Below are 25,463 nucleotides of genomic sequence, written 5' to 3'. Positions count from 1 at the left end.
TGGAAAGGAGCAAGGAGTCTTTGCATAGAGAGAGGTTTGAGTGTAGGGAAGAATCCTTCCTTAGAACTGTTAATTAATATGCTTAGAGTACAGGATAAGGCCATAAGTGCCCAATCTGTAGAAAAAGTAGCTAATGGTTCTCAATCTGATCCAGGGACTCCCCCAGGAAAAGGTTCAGGAAAGAAACTTCTCAGCCTGTGTGAGAAGGTAGCCTCTTTCTAGCCTTGTTACCCCCACTTTTGGCCTGTTTGTGAGTGTATGTCAGGGTGTTTGTCACTGTTTTCACTGTCTCACTGGGATCCTGATAGCCAGGCCTCAGTGCTCATAGTGAAAACACTATGTTTTCAGTATGTTTGTTATGTGTCACTGGGATCCTGCTGGTCAGGACCCCAGTGCTCATAGGTTTGTGGCCTATATGTATGTGTCACTGGGACCCTGTCACACAGGGCCCCAGTGCTCATAGGTGTGCATGTATATGTTCCCTGTGTGGTGCCTAACTGTCTCACTGAGGCTCTGCTAACCAGAACCTCAGTGGTTATGCTCTCTCATTACTTTCAAATTGTCACTAACAGGCTAGTGACCAATTTTACCAATTTACTGCTTACTGGAACACCCTTATAATTCCCTAGTATATGGTACTGAGGTACCCAGGGTATTGGGGTTCCAGGAGATCCCTATGGGCTGCAGCATTTCTTTTGCCACCCATAGGGAGCTCTGACAATTCTTACACAGGCCTGCCACTGCAGCCTGAGTGAAATAACGTCCACGTTATTTCACAGCCATTTTACACTGCACTTAAGTAACTTATAAGTCACCTATATGTCTAACCTTTACCTGGTAAAGGTTAGGTGCAAAGTTACTTAGTGTGAGGGCACCCTGGCACTAGCCAAGGTGCCCCCACATTGTTCAGAGCCAATTCACTGAACTTTGTGAGTGCGGGGACACCATTACACGCGTGCACTACATATAGGTCACTACCTATATGTAGCTTCACCATGGTAACTCCGAATATGGCCATGTAACATGTCTATGATCATGGAATTGCCCCCTCTATGCCATCCTGGCATTGTTGGTACAATTCCATGATCCCAGTGGTCTGTAGCACAGACCCTGGTACTGCCAGACTGCCCTTCCTGGGGTTTCTCTGCAGCTGCTGCTGCTGCCAACCCCTCAGACAGGCATCTGCCCTCCTGGGGTCCAGCCAGGCCTGGCCCAGGATGGCAGAACAAAGAACTTCCTCTGAGAGAGGGTGTGACACCCTCTCCCTTTGGAAAATGGTGTGAAGGCAGGGGAGGAGTAGCCTCCCCCAGCCTCTGGAAATGCTTTGTTGGGCACAGATGTGCCCAATTCTGCATAAGCCAGTCTACACCGGTTCAGGGACCCCTTAGCCCCTGCTCTGGCGCGAAACTGGACAAAGGAAAGGGGAGTGACCACTCCCCTGACCTGCACCTCCCCTGGGAGGTGTCCAGAGCTCCTCCAGTGTGCTCCAGACCTCTGCCATCTTGGAAACAGAGGTGCTGCTGGCACACTGGACTGCTCTGAGTGGCCAGTGCCACCAGGTGACGTCAGAGACTCCTTGTGATAGGCTCCTTCAGGTGTTAGTAGCCTTTCCTCTCTCCTAGGTAGCCAAACCCTCTTTTCTGGCTATTTAGGGTCTCTGTCTCTGGGGAAACTTCAGATAACGAATGCATGAGCTCAGCCGAGTTCCTCTGCATCTCTCTCTTCACCTTCTGATAAGGAAACGACCGCTGACCGCGCTGGAAGCCTGCAAACCTGCAACATAGTAGCAAAGACGACTACTGCAACTCTGTAACGCTGATCCTGCCGCCTTCTCGACTGTTTTCCTGCTTGTGCATGCTGTGGGGGTAGCCTGCCTCCTCCCTGCACCAGAAGCTCCGAAGAAATCTCCCGTGGGTCGACGGAATCTTCCCCCTGCAACCGCAGGCACCAAAAAGCTGCATTACCGGTCCCTTGGGTCTCCTCTCAGCACGACGAGCGAGGTCCCTCGAATCCAGCGACACCGTCCAAGTGACCCCCACAGTCCAGTGACTCTTCAGCCCAAGTTTGGTGGAGGTAAGTCCTTGCCTCACCTCACTGGGCTGCATTGCTGGGAACCGCGACTTTGCAAGCTACTCCGGCCCCTGTGCACTTCCGGCGGAAATCCTTCGTGCACAGCCAAGCCTGGGTCCACAGCACTCTAACCTGCATTGCACGACTTTCTAAGTTGGTCTCCGGCGACGTGGGACTCCTTTGTGCAACTTCGGCGAGCACCGTTTCACGCATCCTCGTAGTGCCTGTTTCTGGCACTTCTCCGGGTGCTACCTGCTTCAGTGAGGGCTCTTTGTCTTGCTCGACGTCCCCTCTCTCTGCAGGTCCAATTTGCGACCTCCTGGTCCCTCCTGGGCCCCAGCAGCGTCCCAAAAACGCCAAACGCACGATTTGCGTGTAGCAAGGCTTGTTGGCGTCCATCCGGCGGGAAAACACTTCTGCACGACTCTCCAAGGCGTAGGGGATCCATCCTCCAAAGGGGAAGTCTCTAGCCCTTGTCGTTCCTGCAGTATTCACAGTTCTTCAGCCTAGTAAGAGCTTCTTTGCACCAACCGCTGGCATTTCTTGGGCATCTGCCCATCTCCGAGCTGCTTGTGACTTTTGGACTTGGTCCCCTTGTTCCACAGGTACCCTCAGACAGGAATCCATCGTTGTTGCATTGCTGATTTGTGCTTTCCTTGCATTCTCCCTCTAACACGACTATTTTGTCCTTAGGGGAACTTTAGTGCACTTTGCACTCACTTTTCAGGGTCTTGGGGAGGGTTATTTTTCTAACTCTCACTATTTTCCAATAGTCCCAGCGACCCTCTACAAGGTCACATAGGTTTGGGGTCCATTCGTGGTTCGCATTCCACTTCTGGAGTATATGGTTTGTGTTGCCCCTATCCCTATGTTTCCCCATTGCATCCTATTGTAACTATACATTGTTTGCACTGTTTTCTAAGACTATACTGCATATTTTTGCTATTGGGTATATATATCTTGTGTATATTTCCTATCCTCTCACTGAGGGTACACTCTAAGATACTTTGGCATATTGTCATAAAAATAAAGTACCTTTATTTTTAGTATAACTGTGTATTGTGTTTTCTTATGATATTGTGCATATGACACTAAGTGGTACTGTAGTAGCTTCACACGTCTCCTAGTTCAGCCTAAGCTGCTCTGCTAAGCTACCATTATCTATCAGCCTAAGCTGCTAGACACCCTATACACTAATAAGGGATAACTGGGCCTGGTGCAAGGTGCAAGTACCCCTTGGTACTCACTACAAGCCAGTCCAGCCTCCTACATTGGTTGTGCAGTGGTGGGATAAGTGCTTTGAGACTACTTACCACTCTTGTCATTGTACTTTTCATAAGAGAAAAATATACAAAACAAGGTCAGTGTATATACACATAGCCAAAAAGTTTTGCATTTCCTCTTTTCACTCTTTTCTAAGTGCTGAAAAGTACTTCTAAACTTTCAAAAAGTTCTTAAAAGTTTAAAAAGTTTTTTTCTGTCTTTCCAAAAAGTTCTGAAAACTTTTTTCTCTTTTGTCTATCACTTTAACTCTCTCTAAAAATGTCTGGCACAGGCCAAAAAGTTGAACTGTCCAAACTTGCATATGATCACCTTAGCTGGAAAGGAGCAAGGAGTCTCTGCATAGAGAGAGGTTTGAGTGTAGGGAAGAATCCTTCCTTAGAACTGTTAATTAATATGCTTAGAGTACAGGATAAGGCCATAAGTGCCCAATCTGTAGAAAAAGTAGCTAATGGTTCTCAATCTGATCCAGGGACTCCCCCAGGAAAAGGTTCAGGAAAGAAACTTCTCAGCCTGCCCATTACTAGACAGTCTAGCATAGTTGGTACAGAGGTTGAATCACATCATACTGATGATGTGCTCTCACATTATACTGGTAGCCAAGCTGTTAGGGTGCCCTCTGTAAGGGACAGGTCTCCTTCTGTTCATTCCCATCACACCTCTGTATCTAGAAATGTCCCTCCCACCCACCCTGATGACAGATTGTTAGAAAGGGAGCTCAATAGATTGAGAGTGGAGCAAACCAGACTGAAGCTCAAGAAGCAACAGCTGGATTTGGATAGACAGTCTTTAGAAATAGAGAGGGAAAGACAGAAGATGGGTTTAGATACCCATGGTGGCAGCAGCAGTATTCCCCATAGTCATCCTGCAAAAGAGCATGATTCCAGGAATCTGCATAAGATAGTTCCCCCTTACAAGGAGGGGGATGACATTAACAAGTGGTTTGCTGCACTTGAGAGGGCCTGTGTTGTACAGGATGTCCCTCAAAAGCAGTGGGCTGCTATCCTATGGCTATCATTTACTGGAAAAGGTAGGGATAGGCTCCTTACTGTAAAAGAAAATGATGCTAACAATTTCCAAGTTCTTAAGAATGCACTCCTGGATGGTTATGGCTTAACCACTGAACAGTACAGGATAAAGTTCAGAGATACCAAAAAGGAGTCTTCACAAGACTGGGTTGATTTCATTGACCAGGCAGTGAAGGCCTTGGAGGGGTGGTTACATGGCAGTAAAGTTACTGATTATGACAGCCTGTATAACTTGATCCTGAGAGAGCATATTCTTAATAATTGTGTGTCTGATTTGTTGCACCAGTACCTGGTAGACTCTGATCTGACCTCTCCCCAAGAATTGGGAAAGAAGGCAGACAAATGGGTCAGAACAAGGGTGAACAGAAAAGTTCATACAGGGGGTGACAAAGATGGCAATAAGAAGAAAGATGGTGAAAAATCTCAAGATAAGCATGGGGATAAGGGTAAAACCAAAGATCCCACTTCAAATCTTAAACACTCTTCAGAGGGTGGGGATAAAACAAATTCTTCCTCTTCTTCCCAACCTGCACACATTAAAAAGCCGTGGTGCTTTGTGTGTAAAAATAGAGGCCATAGGCCAGGGGATAAGTCCTGTCCAGGTAAACCCCCTGAGCCTACCACCACTAATACATCAAGCTCTAGTGCCCCTAGCAGTAGTGGTACTAGTGGTGGGACTGCTGGCAACAGTCAAGCAAAGGGTGTAGTTGGGTTCACTTATGGGTCCATAGTGGAAACTGATGTAATCAGTCCCAAGACAGTTTCTGTCACACCTAGTGGCATTGGCCTTGCCACACTGGCTGCTTGTCCCCTTACAATGGATAAGTACAGGCAGACAGTTTCAATAAATGGTGTTCAGGCCTTGGCCTACAGGGACACAGGTGCCAGTTTCACTTTGGTGACTGAAAACCTAGTGCCTCCTGAACAACACATCATTGGACAACAGTATAAGATTATTGATGTCCATAACTCCACTAAGTTTCTTCCCTTAGCTATAATTCAGTTTAGTTGGGGTGGAGTTACTGGCCCTAAGCAGGTGGTGGTATCACCTAGCTTACCTGTAGACTGTCTCTTAGGTAATGACCTAGAGGCCTCAGGTTGGGCTGATGTAGAGTTTTATGCCCATGCAGCCATGCTGGGCATCCCTGAGGAATTGTTCCCTCTCATTTCAAGTGAAATGAAAAAGCAAAGGAGAGAAGGCCTGAAAACTCAGGATCCCTCTCCATCAACAGGTAAAAAGGGTATCACAGTATCCCCTAACCACCCTACCATTCAGGATACCATTCCTGTGGTGGGAGAAACCTCTCCTGGGGTGGCACCTGTTCCAAGGGAATCATCAGCTGGCAAAGCTGGACTCCCTGAGGTGGAAGTACCTCTCTGTGGGATAACTAACATTGGTGAGAAAAACAGCACCGTTTTAGTTAACATGGAGCATCCCTCCAACCCTCCCAGAGAAACTTTAGTGCAGAAACCCTGCACTACCTCACAACACTTAGGACAGCATCCCTGCCCTAGTGTGGAGCTCATAGGACAGCATCCCTGCCCTGCTCCAACTCAAGAGAAACAGCATCCCTGTTCTCTCTTCCAGCCAAATGGACAAAGTTTTTGCCCAGCTATGGCTTTACTGAGACAGCATCCCTGTCTGGCATTTCCATCATTACAAATAGGTTCAGTGGATAATTCCCACTGCTCTAAACTAAAACTTACTGATAGAAACTCTGAAAATACATCTTCACATTGTTGGTTAGCTAAAAAACTTCAAACAGGGTGGTTTACATCCCCACAGGGAAGTAACCATATAGTGGATGATAAAGGGAGTAACCAGTCTATTGCAGAGCTACTCTCTACTTATCACCACTTAGACAATAAAGTCTCAACTGGCCAAGGTTAGCCTTATTGTCCTTCGTTTGGGGGGGGGTTGTGTGAGAAGGTAGCCTCTTTCTAGCCTTGTTACCCCCACTTTTGGCCTGTTTGTGAGTGTATGTCAGGGTGTTTGTCACTGTTTTCACTGTCTCACTGGGATCCTGATAGCCAGGCCTCAGTGCTCATAGTGAAAACACTATGTTTTCAGTATGTTTGTTATGTGTCACTGGGATCCTGCTGGTCAGGACCCCAGTGCTCATAGGTTTGTGGCCTATATGTATGTGTCACTGGGACCCTGTCACACAGGGCCCCAGTGCTCATAGGTGTGCATGTATATGTTCCCTGTGTGGTGCCTAACTGTCTCACTGAGGCTCTGCTAACCAGAACCTCAGTGGTTATGCTCTCTCATTACTTTCAAATTGTCACTAACAGGCTAGTGACCAATTTTACCAATTTACATTGGCTTACTGGAACACCCTTATAATTCCCTAGTATATGGTACTGAGGTACCCAGGGTATTGGGGTTCCAGGAGATCCCTATGGGCTGCAGCATTTCTTTTGCCACCCATAGGGAGCTCTGACAATTCTTACACAGGCCTGCCACTGCAGCCTGAGTGAAATAACGTCCACGTTATTTCACAGCCATTTTACACTGCACTTAAGTAACTTATAAGTCACCTATATGTCTAACCTTTACCTGGTAAAGGTTAGGTGCAAAGTTACTTAGTGTGAGGGCACCCTGGCACTAGCCAAGGTGCCCCCACATTGTTCAGAGCCAATTCACTGAACTTTGTGAGTGCGGGGACACCATTACACGCGTGCACTACATATAGGTCACTACCTATATGTAGCTTCACCATGGTAACTCCGAATATGGCCATGTAACATGTCTATGATCATGGAATTGCCCCCTCTATGCCATCCTGGCATTGTTGGTACAATTCCATGATCCCAGTGGTCTGTAGCACAGACCCTGGTACTGCCAGACTGCCCTTCCTGGGGTTTCTCTGCAGCTGCTGCTGCTGCCAACCCCTCAGACAGGCATCTGCCCTCCTGGGGTCCAGCCAGGCCTGGCCCAGGATGGCAGAACAAAGAACTTCCTCTGAGAGAGGGTGTGACACCCTCTCCCTTTGGAAAATGGTGTGAAGGCAGGGGAGGAGTAGCCTCCCCCAGCCTCTGGAAATGCTTTGTTGGGCACAGATGTGCCCAATTCTGCATAAGCCAGTCTACACCGGTTCAGGGACCCCTTAGCCCCTGCTCTGGCGCGAAACTGGACAAAGGAAAGGGGAGTGACCACTCCCCTGACCTGCACCTCCCCTGGGAGGTGTCCAGAGCTCCTCCAGTGTGCTCCAGACCTCTGCCATCTTGGAAACAGAGGTGCTGCTGGCACACTGGACTGCTCTGAGTGGCCAGTGCCACCAGGTGACGTCAGAGACTCCTTGTGATAGGCTCCTTCAGGTGTTAGTAGCCTTTCCTCTCTCCTAGGTAGCCAAACCCTCTTTTCTGGCTATTTAGGGTCTCTGTCTCTGGGGAAACTTCAGATAACGAATGCATGAGCTCAGCCGAGTTCCTCTGCATCTCTCTCTTCACCTTCTGATAAGGAAACGACCGCTGACCGCGCTGGAAGCCTGCAAACCTGCAACATAGTAGCAAAGACGACTACTGCAACTCTGTAACGCTGATCCTGCCGCCTTCTCGACTGTTTTCCTGCTTGTGCATGCTGTGGGGGTAGCCTGCCTCCTCCCTGCACCAGAAGCTCCGAAGAAATCTCCCATGGGTCGACGGAATCTTCCCCCTGCAACCGCAGGCACCAAAAAGCTGCATTACCGGTCCCTTGGGTCTCCTCTCAGCACGACGAGCGAGGTCCCTCGAATCCAGCGACACCGTCCAAGTGACCCCCACAGTCCAGTGACTCTTCAGCCCAAGTTTGGTGGAGGTAAGTCCTTGCCTCACCTCACTGGGCTGCATTGCTTGGAACCGCGACTTTGCAAGCTACTCCGGCCCCTGTGCACTTCCGGCGGAAATCCTTCGTGCACAGCCAAGCCTGGGTCCACGGCACTCTAACCTGCATTGCACGACTTTCTAAGTTGGTCTCCGGCGACGTGGGACTCCTTTGTGCAACTTCAGCGAGCACCGTTTCACGCATCCTCGTAGTGCCTGTTTCTGGCACTTCTCCGGGTGCTACCTGCTTCAGTGAGGGCTCTTTGTCTTGCTCGACGTCCCCTCTCTCTGCAGGTCCAATTTGCGACCTCCTGGTCCCTCCTGGGCCCCAGCAGCGTCCCAAAAACGCCAAACGCACGATTTGCGTGTAGCAAGGCTTGTTGGCGTCCATCCGGCGGGAAAACACTTCTACACGACTCTCCAAGGCGTGGGGGATCCATCCTCCAAAGGGGAAGTCTCTAGCCCTTGTCGTTCCTGCAGTATTCACAGTTCTTCAGCCTAGTAAGAGCTTCTTTGCACCAACCGCTGGCATTTCTTGGGCATCTGCCCATCTCCGAGCTGCTTGTGACTTTTGGACTTGGTCCCCTTGTTCCACAGGTACCCTCAGACAGGAATCCATCATTGTTGCATTGCTGATTTGTGCTTTCCTTGCATTCTCCCTCTAACACGACTATTTTGTCCTTAGGGGAACTTTAGTGCACTTTGCACTCACTTTTCAGGGTCTTGGGGAGGGTTATTTTTCTAACTCTCACTATTTTCCAATAGTCCCAGCGACCCTCTACAAGGTCACATAGGTTTGGGGTCCATTCGTGGTTCGCATTCCACTTCTGGAGTATATGGTTTGTGTTGCCCCTATCCCTATGTTTCCCCATTGCATCCTATTGTAACTATACATTGTTTGCACTGTTTTCTAAGACTATACTGCATATTTTTGCTATTGGGTATATATATCTTGTGTATATTTCCTATCCTCTCACTGAGGGTACACTCTAAGATACTTTGGCATATTGTCATAAAAATAAAGTACCTTTATTTTTAGTATAACTGTGTATTGTGTTTTCTTATGATATTGTGCATATGACACTAAGTGGTACTGTAGTAGCTTCACACGTCTCCTAGTTCAGCCTAAGCTGCTCTGCTAAGCTACCATTATCTATCAGCCTAAGCTGCTAGACACCCTATACACTAATAAGGGATAACTGGGCCTGGTGCAAGGTGCAAGTACCCCTTGGTACTCACTACAAGCCAGTCCAGCCTCCTACAGCCTGCCCATTACTAGACAGTCTAGCATAGTTGGTACAGAGGTTGAATCACATCATACTGATGATGTGCTCTCACATTATACTGGTAGCCAAGCTGTTAGGGTGCCCTCTGTAAGGGACAGGTCTCCTTCTGTTCATTCCCATCATACCTCTGTATCTAGAAATGTCCCTCCCACCCACCCTGATGACAGATTGTTAGAAAGGGAGCTCAATAGATTGAGAGTGGAGCAAACCAGACTGAAGCTCAAGAAGCAACAGCTGGATTTGGATAGACAGTCTTTAGAAATAGAGAGGGAAAGACAGAAGATGGGTTTAGATACCCATGGTGGCAGCAGCAGTATTCCCCATAGTCATCCTGCAAAATAGCATGATTCCAGGAATCTGCATAAGATAGTTCCCCCTTACAAGGAGGGGGATGACATTAACAAGTGGTTTGCTGCACTTGAGAGGGCCTGTGTTGTACAGGATGTCCCTCAAAAGCAGTGGGCTGCTATCCTATGGCTATCATTTACTGGAAAAGGTAGGGATAGGCTCCTTACTGTAAAAGAAAATGATGCTAACAATTTCCAAGTTCTTAAGAATGCACTCCTGGATGGTTATGGCTTAACCACTGAACAGTACAGGATAAAGTTCAGAGATACCAAAAAGGAGTCTTCACAAGACTGGGTTGATTTCATTGACCAGGCAGTGAAGGCCTTGGAGGGGTGGTTACATGGCAGTAAAGTTACTGATTATGACAGCCTGTATAACTTGATCCTGAGAGAGCATATTCTTAATAATTGTGTGTCTGATTTGTTGCACCAGTACTTGGTGGACTCTGATCTGACCTCTCCCCAAGAATTGGGAAAGAAGGCAGACAAATGGGTCAGAACAAGAGTGAACAGAAAAGTTCATACAGGGGGTGACAAAGATGGCAACAAAAAGAAGGATGGTAAGTCTTCTGACAAGGGTGGGGACAAATCTAAAAATGAGTCTTCATCAGGCCCACAAAAACACTCTGGTGGGGGTGGTGGGCCCAAATCCTCCTTTAATCAGAACAAGGAAAAGAAACCATGGTGCTATTTATGTAAAATAAAAGGCCATTGGACAACAGATCCCAGTTGTCCAAAGAAAGGCACCACAGCTCCTACCACTACAACCCCTACTGCTACACCTAGTGTCCCTACTAATAGCAGTGGTGGTGGGAGCAAACCTACTAATAGCCAATCCAAGGGAGTAGCTGGGCTCACTTTTGGTAATTTAGTTGGGGTTGGTCTGATTAGGGAGACCACAGAGGCTACTTTAGTCTCTGAAGGGGCTATTGACTTAGCCACTTTGGTTGCTTGCCCCCATAACTTGGAGAAGTACAAGCAACTAACCCTAATAAATGGTGTTGAGGTCCAGGCCTACAGGGACACAGGTGCCAGTGTCACAATGGTGATTGAGAAACTGGTGCACCCTGAACAACACATACTTGGACACCAGTACCAAGTAACCGATGCTCACAACATAACACAAAGCCACCCCATGGCTGTTGTAAATCTCAACTGGGGGGGGGTATCTGGTCCAAAGAAAGTTGTGGTAGCTTCAGATTTACCTGTAGACTGTCTATTAGGGAACGATTTGGAGACATCAGCTTGGTCAGATGTGGAGTTGGAGGCCCATGCAGCAATGCTGGGCATCCCAGGGCATATTTTTGCTTTGACAAGGGCTCAGGCCAAAAAGCAAAAAGGACAGGGAAGCTTGGATCCTGGAACAATGGACCAAGTGCTCCCTAAAGCTAGGGCTAGTAGAAGCAAACCACTTCCTACTATCCCTCCCTCTACAGTGGATTCTACTTCTGAGGAAGAGGAATTCCCTCCCTGTGCAGAACCTACACCAGAGGAGCTGGAAGCAGACACTGCTGAGCTTCTGGGTGAAGGGGGGCCTGCCAGAGAGGAGCTGAGTGTGGCACAGCAAACCTGTCCCACATTAGAGGGTCTCAGACAGCAAGCTGTCAAACAGGCTAATGGGGATGTCAGTGACTCACACAGAGTTTACTGGGAGGACAACCTCTTGTACACTGAGCATAGGGATCCTAAACCTGGAGCTGCCAGGAGATTAGTGATTCCTCAGGAGTACAGAAAGTTCCTCCTAACACTGGCACATGACATTCCCTTAGCTGGGCACCTGGGTCAAATGAAAACTTGGGACAGATTGGTACCATTGTTTCATTGGCCTAGGATGTCTGAGGACACAAAAGAATTTTGTAAGTCCTGTGAAACCTGTCAAGCCAGTGGCAAGACAGGTGGCACTCCAAAGGCACCCCTTATCCCACTGCCTGTGGTTGGGGTTCCCTTTGAAAGGGTAGGGGTTGACATAGTTGGCCCCCTTGACCCTCCTACTGCTTCAGGCAATAGGTTTATCTTAGTGGTAGTGGACCATGCCACAAGATATCCTGAAGCTATTCCTTTAAGGACCACTACAGCTCCTGCAGTGGCAAAGGCCCTCCTGGGAATATTTTCCAGGGTGGGCTTCCCAAAGGAAGTAGTATCAGACAGAGGAAGCAATTTCATGTCTGCATACTTAAAGGCCATGTGGAAGGAGTGTGGTGTAACTTACAAGTTCACAACACCCTATCATCCACAAACAAATGGACTGGTGGAGAGATTTAATAAAACTCTCAAAGGCATGATTATGGGACTCCCTGAAAAACTCCGCAGGAGATGGGATATCCTTCTACCATGCCTCCTTTTTGCCTACAGGGAGGTACCCCAGAAAGGAGTGGGCTTCAGCCCCTTTGAACTTCTTTTTGGACACCCTGTTAGGGGTCCACTCACACTTGTAAAGGAGGGTTGGGAACAACCTTTAAAAGCTCCTAAGCAGGATATTGTGGATTATGTACTTGGCCTCAGATCAAGGATGGCTGAGTACATGAAAAAGGCCAGTAAAAACCTTCAGGCCAGCCAAGAGCTCCAGAAGCAATGGCATGATCAGAAGGCTGTTTTGGTTCAGTACCAACCAGGGCAGAAAGTGTGGGTCTTGGAGCCTGTGGCCCCAAGAGCACTCCAAGATAAATGGAGTGGACCCCACACAATTGTTGAAAAGAAGGGTGAAGTCACCTACTTGGTTGACTTAGGCACTGCCAGGAGTCCCCTTAGGGTGCTCCATGTCAACCGCCTGAAACCCTACTATGACAGGGCTGAGCTCACCCTGCTCATGGCAACAGATGAGGGACAGGAAGAAGACAGTGATCCTCTACCTGATCTCTTCTCTTCCACAGAGCAAGATGCTCTTGTGGAAGGTGTAGGTTTGGCTGATTGTCTTACTGCTGAGCAGAAAGATAATTGCATAAATCTCCTAGGACAATTTTCAGAACTCTTCTCCATTGTGCCAGGCACCACTTCTTGGTGTGAGCACACTATAGATAATGGAGACAGTTTACCTGTCAAAAGTAAGATCTATAGGCAGCCTGACCATGTCAGGGACTGCATAAAGCAAGAAGTTCAGAAAATGTTAGAACTAGGAGTGGTTGAGCACTCTGACAGTCCATGGGCTTCTCCTGTGGTACTGGTACCAAAACCCAATTCTAAAGATGGAAAGAAAGAAATGCGGTTTTGTGTAGACTATAGAGGTCTCAACTTGGTAACCAAAACTGATGCTCACCCTATACCCAGGGCAGATGAGCTCATATATACACTGGCATCTGCCAAGTATCTAAGCACTTTTGATTTGACTGCAGGGTATTGGCAGATCAAAATGTCAGAAGATGCTAAACCTAAGACTGCATTTTCTACCATTGGAGGACATTACCAGTTTACTGTAATGCCTTTTGGTTTGAAAAATGCACCTGCCACTTTTCAGAGGTTGGTGAACACAGTCCTGCAAGGGCTGGAGGCTTTCAGTGCAGCATATTTGGATGATATAGCTGTCTTTAGCTCCAGCTGGGATGATCACCTGGTCCACCTTTGGAAAGTTTTGGAGGCCCTGCAAAAGGCAGGCCTCACTATCAAGGCTTCAAAGTGCCAGATAGGGCAGGGTAAGGTGGTTTATCTGGGACACCTTGTTGGTGGGGAACAGATTGCACCACTTCAGGGGAAAATCCAAACTATTATTGATTGGGTTCCCCCTACCACTCAGACTCAGGTGAGAGCCTTCCTAGGCCTCACTGGGTATTACAGGAGGTTCATTAAGAACTATGGCTCCATTGCAGCCCCTCTTAATGACCTCACATCCAAGAAAATGCCTAAAAAGGTATTATGGACAGCAAACTGTCAGAAAGCTTTTGAGGAGCTGAAGCAGGCCATGTGCTCTGCACCTGTCCTGAAAAGCCCTTGTTACTCTAAAAAATTCTATGTCCAAACTGATGCATCTGAATTAGGAGTAGGGGCAGTCCTATCACAACTTAATTCTGAGGGCCAGGATCAACCTGTTGCTTTTATTAGTAGAAGGTTGACCCCTAGAGAAAAGCGTTGGTCTGCCATTGAGAGGGAGGCCTTTGCTGTGGTCTGGGCTCTGAAGAAGTTGAGGCCATACCTGTTTGGCACTCACTTCATTGTTCAGACAGACCACAAATCTCTACTTTGGCTAAAACAAATGAAAGGTGAAAATCCTAAATTGTTGAGGTGGTCCATATCCCTACAGGGAATGGACTATACAGTGGAACATAGACCTGGGAGTAGCCACTCCAATGCAGATGGACTCTCCAGATATTTCCACTTAGACAATGAAGACTCATCAGGTAATGGCTAGTCTTATTGTCCTTCGTTTGGGGGGGGTTGTGTAGGAAAGTACCATCTTGCCTGGCATGTTACCCCCATTTTTCACTGTATATATGTTGTTTTAGTTGTATGTGTCACTGGGACCCTGGTAACCCAGGGCCCCAGTGCTCATAAGTGTGCCTGAATGTGTTACCTGTGTAGTGACTAACTGTCTCACTGAGGCTCTGCTAATCAGAACCTCAGTGGTTATGCTCTCTCATTTCTTTCCAAATTGTCACTGACAGGCTAGTGACCATTTTTTCCAATTTACATTGGCTTACTGGAACACCCTTATAATTCCCTAGTATATGGTACTGAGGTACCCAGGGTATTGGGGTTCCAGGAGATCCCTATGGGCTGCAGCATTTCTTTTGCCACCCATAGGGAGCTCTGACAATTCTTACACAGGCCTGCCACTGCAGCCTGAGTGAAATAACGTCCACGTTATTTCACAGCCATTTTACACTGCACTTAAGTAACTTATAAGTCACCTATATGTCTAACCTTTACCTGGTAAAGGTTAGGTGCAAAGTTACTTAGTGTGAGGGCACCCTGGCACTAGCCAAGGTGCCCCCACATTGTTCAGAGCCAATTCACTGAACTTTGTGAGTGCGGGGACACCATTACACGCGTGCACTACATATAGGTCACTACCTATATGTAGCTTCACCATGGTAACTCCGAATATGGCCATGTAACATGTCTATGATCATGGAATTGCCCCCTCTATGCCATCCTGGCATTGTTGGTACAATTCCATGATCCCAGTGGTCTGTAGCACAGACCCTGGTACTGCCAAACTGCCCTTCCTGGGGTTTCTCTGCAGCTGCTGCTGCTGCCAACCCCTCAGACAGGCAGCTGCCCTCCTGGGGTCCAGCCAGGCCTGGCCCAGGATGGCAGAACAAAGAACTTCCTCTGAGAGAGGGTGTGACACCCTCTCCCTTTGGAAAATGGTGTGAAGGCAGGGGAGGAGTAGCCTCCCCCAGCCTCTGGAAATGCTTTGTTGGGCACAGATGTGCCCAATTCTGCATAAGCCAGTCTACACCGGTTCAGGGACCCCTTAGCCCCTGCTCTGGCGCGAAACTGGACAAAGGAAAGGGGAGTGACCACTCCCCTGACCTGCACCTCCCCTGGGAGGTGTCCAGAGCTCCTCCAGTGTGCTCCAGACCTCTGCCATCTTGGAAACAGAGGTGCTGCTGGCACACTGGACTGCTCTGAGTGGCCAGTGCCACCAGGTGACGTCAGAGACTCCTTGTGATAGGCTCCTTCAGGTGTTAGTAGCCTTTCCTCTCTCCTAGGTAGCCAAACCCTCTTTTCTGGCTATTTAGGGTCTCTGTCTCTGGGGAAACTTCAGATAACGAATGCATGAGCTCAGCCGAGTTCCTCTGCATCTCCCTCTTCACCTTCTGATAAGGAATCGACCGCTGACCGCGCTGGAAGCCTGCAAACCTGCAACATAGTAGCAAAGACGACTACTGCAACTCTGTAACGCTGATCCTGCCGCCTTCTCGACTGTTTTCCTGCTTGTGCATGCTGTGGGGGTAGTCTGCCTCCTCTCTGCACCAGAAGCTCCGAAGAAATCTCCCGTGGGTCGACGGAATCTTCCCCCTGCAACCGCAGGCACCAAAAAGCTGCATTACCGGTCCCTTGGGTCTCCTCTCAGCACGACGAGCGAGGTCCCTCGAATCCAGCGACACCGTCCAAGTGACCCCCACAGTCCAGTGACTCTTCAGCCCAAGTTTGGTGGAGGTAAGTCCTTGCCTCACCTCGCTGGGCTGCATTGCTGGGAACCGCGACTTTGCAAGCTACTCCGGCCCCTGTGCACTTCCGGCGGAAATCCTTCGTGCACAGCCAAGCCTGGGTCCACGGCACTCTAACCTGCATTGCACGACTTTCTAAGTTGGTCTCCGGCGACGTGGGACTCCTTTGTGCAACTTCGGCGAACACCGTTTCATGCATCCTCGTAGTGCCTGTTTCTGGCACTTCTCCGGGTGCTACCTGCGTCAGTGAGGGCTCTTTGTCTTGCTCGACGTCCCCTCTCTCTGCAGGTCCAATTTGCCACCTTCTGGTCCCTCCTGGGCCCCAGCAGCGTCCAAAAACGCCAAACGCACGATTTGCGTGTAGCAAGGCTTGTTGGCGTTCATCCGGCGGGAAAACACTTCTGCACGACTCTCCAAGGCGTGGGGGATCCATCCTCCAAAGGGGAAGTCTCTAGCCCTTGTCGTTCCTGCAGTATTCACAGTTCTTCAGCCTAGTAAGAGCTTCTTTGCACCAACCGCTGGCATTTCTTGGGCATCTGCCCAGCTACGAGCTGCTTGTGACTTTTGGACTTGGTCCCCTTGTTCCACAGGTACCCTCAGACAGGAATCCATCGTTGTTGCATTGCTGATTTGTGTTTTCCTTGCATTCTCCCTCTAACACGACTATTTTGTCCTTAGGGGAACTTTAGTGCACTTTGCACTCACTTTTCAGGGTCTTGGGGAGGGTTATTTTGCTAACTCTCACTATTTTCTAATAGTCCCAGCGACCCTCTACAAGGTCACATAGGTTTGGGGTCCATTCGTGGTTCGCATTCCACTTCTGGAGTATATGGTTTGTGTTGCCCCTATCCCTATGTTTCCCCATTGCATCCTATTGTAACTATACATTGTTTGCACTGTTTTCTAAGACTATACTGCATATTTTTGCTATTGTGTATATATATCTTGTGTATATTTCCTATCCTCTCACTGAGGGTACACTCTAAGATACTTTGGCATATTGTCATAAAAATAAAGTACCTTTATTTTTAGTATAACTGTGTATTGTGTTTTCTTATGATATTGTGCATATGACACTAAGTGGTACTGTAGTAGCTTCACACGTCTCCTAGTTCAGCCTAAGCTGCTCTGCTAAGCTACCATTATCTATCAGCCTAAGCTGCTAGACACCCTATACACTAATAAGGGATAACTGGGCCTGGTGCAAGGTGCAAGTACCCCTTGGTACTCACTACAAGCCAGTCCAGCCTCCTACACAGTAAGCCAATGTAAATTGGTAAAATTGGTCACTAGCCTGTTAGTGACAATTTGAAAGAAATGAGAGAGCATAACCACTGAGGTTCTGGTTAGCAGAGCCTCAGTGAGACAGTTAGGCATCACACAGGGAACACAACATATAGGCCACAAACTTATGAGCACTGGGGTCCTGACTAGCAGGGTCCCAGTGACACATAACAAACATACTGAAAACATAGGGTTTTCACTATGAGCACTGGGCCCTGGCTAGCAGGATCCCAGTGAGACAGTGAAAACACCCTGACATACACTCACAAACAGGCCAAAAGTGGGGGTAACAAGGCTAGAAAGAGGCTACTTTCTCACAGTTACCCTCCCCTGATTCGCTAATGTGCTGGGAATGCTTCCCCAGTTAATACCGCTCTTGACCCTCTATCAGATAGACAAATTTATCAAGTCCTTCATTTGGGGTTTGACAAGACCGCGCCTGGTGATTTGGAGGCTTATCTCCAAGAGATCACCAGGAGGACTGGGCCTGCCATTTGTGGAGCATTACAACCTGACCCTACATTTGGCACAACTGGCATGCATGCACCCCAGGTACCATGTACACCTCCTGGCTGTGGGTGCACACGCTCCTTTTGGTGGACACCTATCTCCATGAAAAGGCTTCCCTATGGAACAATACTGGTCTCCACGTAGGAGGGGGCATGATTAGCTGGAGCCCTTGGTGCAGAGCAGGGATCCTAAACTTCATGCACTTGATCTCCTGTGGCAAACTCAAGTCCTTTGAGGTCCTGCAGAACGAATTTGGCCTTTTGCCCAACAATGGTGCTAACCACAACTGCATCACTGGCTGCTGAGCAGACTGGTGCCCCTGCCCTGGATCATCCAATCTCTCTGATGCTCTCATATCTTAATACCTGGGATCAGTATAAGGGTATGATGTCCAGATTCTACAACCTCCTGGTCCATCACCTCTACTCGTAGACCCAACTGGCCTGCCTCAGGGTGACCTGGCAGGCTCGCCTGCAGGTGGAGTATGAAGCGACGGCCTGGGCGGAACTCCTGGAGGGCCTGGACTGAGGAGGCTGAGAGGTGGTGATGCAGTTCACTCTTTTTAAGATTCTTCAAGGCTGGCCCTGCACCTATGCAAAACAAAATGATGATGGACGGAGTGCTGACAATGCAAACACTCACCCCCAGTCACAGATCTGGGTTTAACCCATTGTTTTTTTGCTGCCCATGCCATTCCAGTTTGGACCCAGCCATATGCAAATCCGTCTTGACCCTGTTCCCTATGGGAACAGTCCAGCCCGAACTGCCAGGCCAGGTCTTCCCTGGACTGGAAACAAGCATCCTGGGACCGGTTTCGGGGTTTCACCCCTCATCAGCAGGGCTAGCTTGAATCCAGTGGCATGGGAAGCACGGGACCCAAGTCTGGGCATACCCTTCCCACTTAGGGCGACATTAGCAAAACAAAATGATGATGGACGGGGTGCTGACAATGCAAACACTCACCCCCAGTCACAGATCTGGGTTTAATCCATCGTTTTTTTGCTGCCCATGCCATTCCAGTTTGGACCCAGCCATATGCAAATCAGTCTTGACCCTGTTCCCTATGGGAACAGTCCAGCCCAAACTGCCAGGCCAGGTCTTCCCTGGACTGGAAACAAGCATCCTGGGACCGGTTTCAGGGTTTCACCCCTCATCAGCAGGGCTAGCTTGAATCCAGTGGCATGGGAAGCACGGGACCCACGTCTGGGCATACCCTTCCAACTTAGGGCGACATTAGCAGAACAAAATGATGATGGACGGAGTGCTGACAATGCAAACACTCACCCCCAGTCACAGATCTGGGTTTAATCCATCGTTTTTTTGCTGCCCATGCCATTCCAGTTTGGACCCAGCCATATGCAAATCAGTCTTGACCCTGTTCCCTATGGGAACAGTCCAGCCCGAACTGCCAGGCCAGGTCTTCCCTGGACTGGAAACAAGCATCCTGCGACCGGTTTTGGGGTTTCACCCCTCATCAGCCAGGCTAGCTTGAATCCAGTGGCATGGGAAGCACGGGACCCACGTCTGGGCATACCCTTCGGGCTGGACTGTTCCCATGGGGAACAGGGTCAAGACTGATTTGCATATGGCTGGGTTCAAACTGGGGTGGCATGGTGAGCAAAATAATGGATGGGTTAAACCCAGATCTGTGACTGGGGGTGAATGTTTGATTGGTTCCGCATTCCGTCCATCCAGTTACGCTATCCCACAGCGTTTGTGTTTTGCTTTGCTTTTGCCGCCCTAAGTGCGCCGGGTATGCCCAGACGTGGGTCCCGGGCTCACTGTGCCACTGGATTCAAGCTAGCCTGGCTGATGAGGGGTGAAACCCAGAAACCGGTCCCAGGATGCTTGTTTCCAGTCCAGGGAGAACCTGGCCTGGCAGTTCGGGCTGGACTGTTCCCATGGAGAACAGGGTCAAGACTGATTTGCATATGGCTGGGTTCAAACTGGGATGGCATGGTGAACAAAATAATGGATGGGTTAAACCCAGATCTGTGACTGGGGGTGAATGTTTGTTTGGTTCCGCATTCCGTCCATCCAGTTACGCTTTGCTTTTGCTGCCCTAAGTGTGCCGGGTATGCCCAGACGTGGGTCCCGGGCTCCCTGGGCCACTGGATTCAAGCTAGCCTGGCTGATGAGGGGTGAAACCCCGAAACCGGTCCCAGGATGCTTGTTTCCGGTCCAGGAAGAACCTGGCCTGGCAGTTCGGGCTGGACTGTTCCCATGGGGAACAGGGTCAAGACTGATTTGCATATGGCTGGGTTCAAACTGGGGTGGCATGGTGAGCAAAATAATGGATGGGTTAAACCCAGATCTGTGACTGGGGGTGAATGTTTGATTGGTTCCGCATTCCGTCCATCCAGTTACGCTATCCCACAGCATTTGTGTTTTGCTTTGCTTTTGCCGTCCTAAGTGCGCCGGGTATGCCCAGACGTGGGTCCCGGGTTCACTTTGCCACTGGATTCAAGCTAGCCTGGCTGATGAGGGGTGAAACCCCGAAACCGGTCCCAGGATGCTTGTTTCTGGTCAAGGGAGAACCTGGCCTGGCAGTTCGGGCTGGACTGTTCCCATGGGGAACAGGGTCAAGACTGATTTGCATATGGCTGGGTTCAAACTGGGGTGGCATGGTGAGCAAAATAATGGATGGGTTAAACCCAGATCTGTGACTGGGGGTGAATGTTTGATTGGTTCCGCATTCCGTCCATCCAGTTATGCTATCCCACACCGTTTGTGGTTTGCTTTGCTTTTGCCGCCGTAAGTGCGCCGGGTATGCCCAGACGTGGGTCCCAGGCTCACTGTGCCACTGGATTCAAGCTAGCCTGGCTGATGAGGGGTGGAACCCCGAAACCGGTCCCAGGATGCTTGTTTCCGGTCCAGGGAGAACCTGGCCTGGCAGTTCGGGCTGGACTGTTCCCATGGGGAACAGGGTCAAGACTGATTTGCATATGGCTGGGTTCAAACTGGGGTGGCATGGTGAGCAAAATAATGGATGGGTTAAACCCAGATCTGTGACTGTGGGTGAATGTTTGATTGGTTCCGCATTCCGTCCATCCAGTTACGCTATCCCACAGCGTTTGTGTTTTGCTTTGCTTTTGCCGCCCTAAGTGCGCCGGGTATGCCCAGACGTGGGTCCCGGGCTCACTGTGCCACTGGATTCAAGCTAGCCTGGCTGATGAGGGGGGAAACCCCGAAACCGGTCCCAGGATGCTTGTTTCCCGTCCAGGGAGAACCTGGCCTGGCAGTTCGGCTGGACTGTTCCCATGGGGAACAGGGTCAAGACTGATTTGCATATGGCTGTGTTCAAACTGGGGTGGCATGGTGAGCAAAATAATGGATGGGTTAAACCCAGATCTGTGACTGGGGGTGAATGTTTGATTGGTTCCGCATTCCGTCCTTCCAGTTACGCTATCCCACAGCGTTTGTGTTTTGCTTTGCTTTTGCTGCCCTAAGTGCGCCGGGTAGGCCCAGACGTGGGTCCCGGGCTCACTGTGCCACTGGATTCAAGCTAGCCTGGCTGATGAGGGGTGAAACCCCTAAACCGGTCCCAGGATGCTTGTTTCTGATCCAGGGAGAACCTGGCCTGGCAGTTCGGGCTGGACTGTTCCCATGGGGAACAGGGTCAAAACTGATTTGCATATGGCTGGGTTCAAACTGGGATGGCATGGTGAGCAAAATAATGGATGGGTTAAACCCAGATCTGTGACTGGGGGTGAATGTTTGTTTGGTTCCGCATTCCGTCCATCCAGTTACGCTATCCCACAGCGTTTGTGTTTTGCTTTGCTTTTGCCGCCCTAAGTGCGCCGGGTATGCCCAGACATGGGTCCCGGGCTCACTGTGCCACTGGATTCAAGCTAGCCTGGCTGATGAGGGGTGAAACCGGTCCCAGGATGCTTGTTTCCGGTCCAGGGAGAACCTGGCCTGGCAGTTCGGGCTGGACTGTTCCCATGGGGAACAGGGTCAAGACTGATTTGCATATGGCTGGGTTCAAACTGGGGTGGCGTGGTGAGCAAAATAATGGATGGGTTAAACCCAGATCTGTGACTGGGGGTGAATGTTTGATTGGTTCTGCATTCCGTCCATCCAGTTACGCTATCCCACAGTGTTTGTGTTTTGCTTTGCTTTTGCCGCCCTAAGTGCGCCGGGTATGCCCAGACGCGGGTCCCGGGCTCACTGTGCCACTGGATTCAAGCTAGCCTGGCTGATGAGGGGTGAAACCCCGAAACCGGTCCCAGGATGCTTGTTTCCGGTCCAGGGAGAACCTGGCCTGGCAGTTGGGGCTGGACTGTTCCCATGGGGAACAGGGTCAAGACTGATTTGCATATGGCTGGGTTCAAACTGGGGTGGCATGGTGAGCAAAATAATGGATGGGTTAAACCCAGATCTGTGACTGGGGGTGAATGTTTGATTGGTTCCGCATTCCGTCCATCCAGTTACGCTATCCCACAGCGTTTGTGTTTTGCTTTGCTTTGGCCCTGCACCTATTGCAGCTTCAGGCTGCGGGGTGTTTCCTCACTCTGCCTGCTTGAGATGGGATCATGTGCCCTGAGATATAATTCGAATCCTACTAGACTGCTTGCCATCTGCCCCTACTTTACGGAGGTGGGATCGATGCTCCAGGCATCTATAGATCTGCCCTTGCGCACTCCCGGATCCCGTGATTCTTCTCCATGACATTTGTGGACCTTTCCCATCTGACCCGCCAGACCTGCTGCCTACTTGTCACCACCCTAGCGGCTGCCAAGATCTGTATTTTGTGACATTGGCACAACTGCTGTCACAACTGGAATGGCTCACACCTTGTACAAGTCTCCGTCACATGAGAAAATCATTTGCAATCTAATAGAGAAGGCTGACCTTTGCCTTCTCATCCAGTCCCCCTTTCTGCGGGATGACCACCCACCCGACTCACCCTGACCTTGGCCCTGACTCTTCATTCCTCCTTACTACAGACCTCCAGCCTGTCATTGCATCCGCCCCACTTCTTTCTGTTATACTATACTCAGGCTCCCCCTAACCGGCCCACCATCCTTGCACTCTTACCCTTCCAATCCTCCTCCCTCCCTTCCCTGTTTTGTTGTTCTTGTCTTTCCTACTTTCTCCTTTTTCTACCCTCAATCCTTTTTCTTTTATTCCCCCTTCCTCTTATAGGTTATGCTTTTCCACCCCCATTCACCTTCCTTTTCTCCCTTTTTCACATGTTCGTAATATTTGGCTTTAGAGCCTGTATCTAATTCACAGTTTGTATCACACTGTAGATCTCTGTTGGACTTGTGTGTCCCTGCATCTTTTGTTCGTTTTTTGGTACTTTACATATGCCAATAAAAATAATTGCTACAAAAAAAACCAAAGAGGATGACAGGAAATAAGCTCTCTTTGCCAATCAAATGCTCTATTTTTAAAATCTGCAGTGTCACTGGAGTTCCACTGGAATCATGTAGTGCCAACTATCCAGATATCACAAAACTGACATGGATATTAACTTGGAAAACAAATTTTGGGACCTCCCTTTATCTCTGAACCAGCATGACAGACCAACCAAATCCTTTCCAGAATGGTTATGAGGTGGATAACCTGCTTTTTAAAAAAGGTTTGTGAAGAGTCGTTAAGCGGCATCAAAGTTATTAGCAAAATATATATATAAATGCACATATATATGTATGTGTGTATATATGTATATTATTTTCAGTGAAAAAGCCAAAGGTTAAAATAATGCCATAGTTAGGTGAATATTTCAGTGATTTACATTAGCGCTTTGAACTAAAAAACACAGTTATTCACCAGTATAGTTTGCAGAGCTAACTATAACTTGTGCCCACACTATGCACTGCTTATGACATCACATATTATATCACTCGTGACATGTTCTCTGATGACATCTCAAATGACACCAATGATAACATCACTGAAGTTTTTAAACAAAAACAGATCTTGTTATCACACCTAATTATAACATTACTTTGACCTTTGTACTTTTTCAAAAACGTTATCGTTTTTTTTAATGTAAAGTAATATGTTATTACCACACGTAAAGCCAACCCCTTTCATGTATGGTAACTAGACTCCCCCAGGTGTCTAGTTTTCAGAAATACCCAAAACCAAAAACGCAGGTGCCCCCCTTGCAAAACCAAGTTGTTTTGTGATAGATAATTTTGATGTCTCTATAATATGTTTTGGGCCCTTTCCTGTTGTGGCACTTGGCCCATCCACACTAGTGAGGCTCCGTTTTTCTCAGGAGGCTTGGGGAAACGTTAGGTGGTAGTAAATTGCTGGCTGCCTGCAGTTTCCGGGACTTTTTCTCACGGAGATGCAAGTTAAATTTGTTTTTTAGGCAAATTTTTAGCTTTGCAGTGAATTCTTGGTAAAACAATAAACTGGTGAGAGCCACACAAGTCATGCACCTGTGGACATGCCAGGTTGCTAGTTTTCAAAAATGTGTAGGTTTGCCTAGGTGCCGGCTAAGCTAAGGCCCAAAATCCACAGCTACCCATAATGACAAAAAAAAAAACACAAGGGGCCAGATGTATTCAAATGTTTTGCACTCGCAAACGGTGCGAATCAGTAAATTTGTCCGTTTGCGAGGGCAAAACAGTGGTCTGCTATGCATGAAATGCATTTGCAGACCACAAATAAGAAATCGCTAAAATTGCGATTTCTTGCGTTGCAACCTGGAAATTGCGAGTTGAAATTTGCGATTCGCAATTTCTAGGTCGCACGGCTATGCTGAAAAAAATCGCAAATTGCGATTTTTCCAAAAATGGCATTTTGCACTTGCAAAATACCATGAAATGCAACCAGGTGGTAAACTGATGCAAAATTAAAAAATGCAGTAAAACTGCATTTTTAAATTGAACATGTAAATCACACATGCCCTTTTGGGGTGCAGGAGAGGGGGCCTTAGGCCCCCAGCACCCTGGCCTTTTGCATTTCCAAAATTGCGATTTCTGGTTCAGAAATCGCAATTTTGGAAATGCAAAAAATTCACAGCTATAGGCCAAAAGGCCCATTGCGGCGAATAGGGCCGGTATCGCAATTTGCGATTCGGTAATAGCATTTGTGATTTTTAAGAAATTGCTATTACCGATCCGCAAATGTGATACATGGCCCTTTCGAAGTCGGTAATAGCGATTTCTTAAAAGTCGCTATTACCGAATAGCAATGGGCCGTGATGGTACATCTGGCCCAAGGAACTTATAGTAAGGGCCATCTTACAGCCACAGATATGAATCTGGTACTAATTTATTAAAGTAAATTCACCACTTAAACTGGTTGGTTTTAGCCCTTTCAGAAATGATGGCTTTATTTTTTTTGTGTTGTAATTTTTTATTACGCACAAATTTCAATACAAGTGTATCGTTACATATTAGCAATGAACAAAGATAAAGCTGAAGATAAGCAAGGGGCAAGGGTACACGTTTTCCACATTGCTATCCACAGGGTAGAAAGACTAGAGAGTTCTTTTCAAAACAATCCGGACAAACAAGAATCTAATTGTGCTTAATAGTGTATTTGAACAGTAGCTGGGGGTAACGGATGGGGCAGGTGGCGAAAGCCGGCATAAATAGTAGCAATAATAATGGCGATGAGTTCAACACAGTATGAAGGGGGCGAGGGGATATATTAAAAAAAAAGGAGCGGGAAGGTGTGGAGAAGGGAGAAAGGGGAAGAGATAAGAGTCAAAAAACGGCTGAAAAAGAGAAGAGGAGAAAAAAAGGGGGAGGGAGGAGGGGAGTGAAATGTGCGGAGAGT

This window comes from Pleurodeles waltl, chromosome 7 (genome assembly GCF_031143425.1).
Source record: "Pleurodeles waltl isolate 20211129_DDA chromosome 7, aPleWal1.hap1.20221129, whole genome shotgun sequence".
Lineage (NCBI taxonomy): Eukaryota > Metazoa > Chordata > Amphibia > Caudata > Salamandridae > Pleurodeles > Pleurodeles waltl.
The sequence above is the reverse complement of the archived record's forward strand: the minus strand, read 5'-3'. Positions refer to the sequence as shown.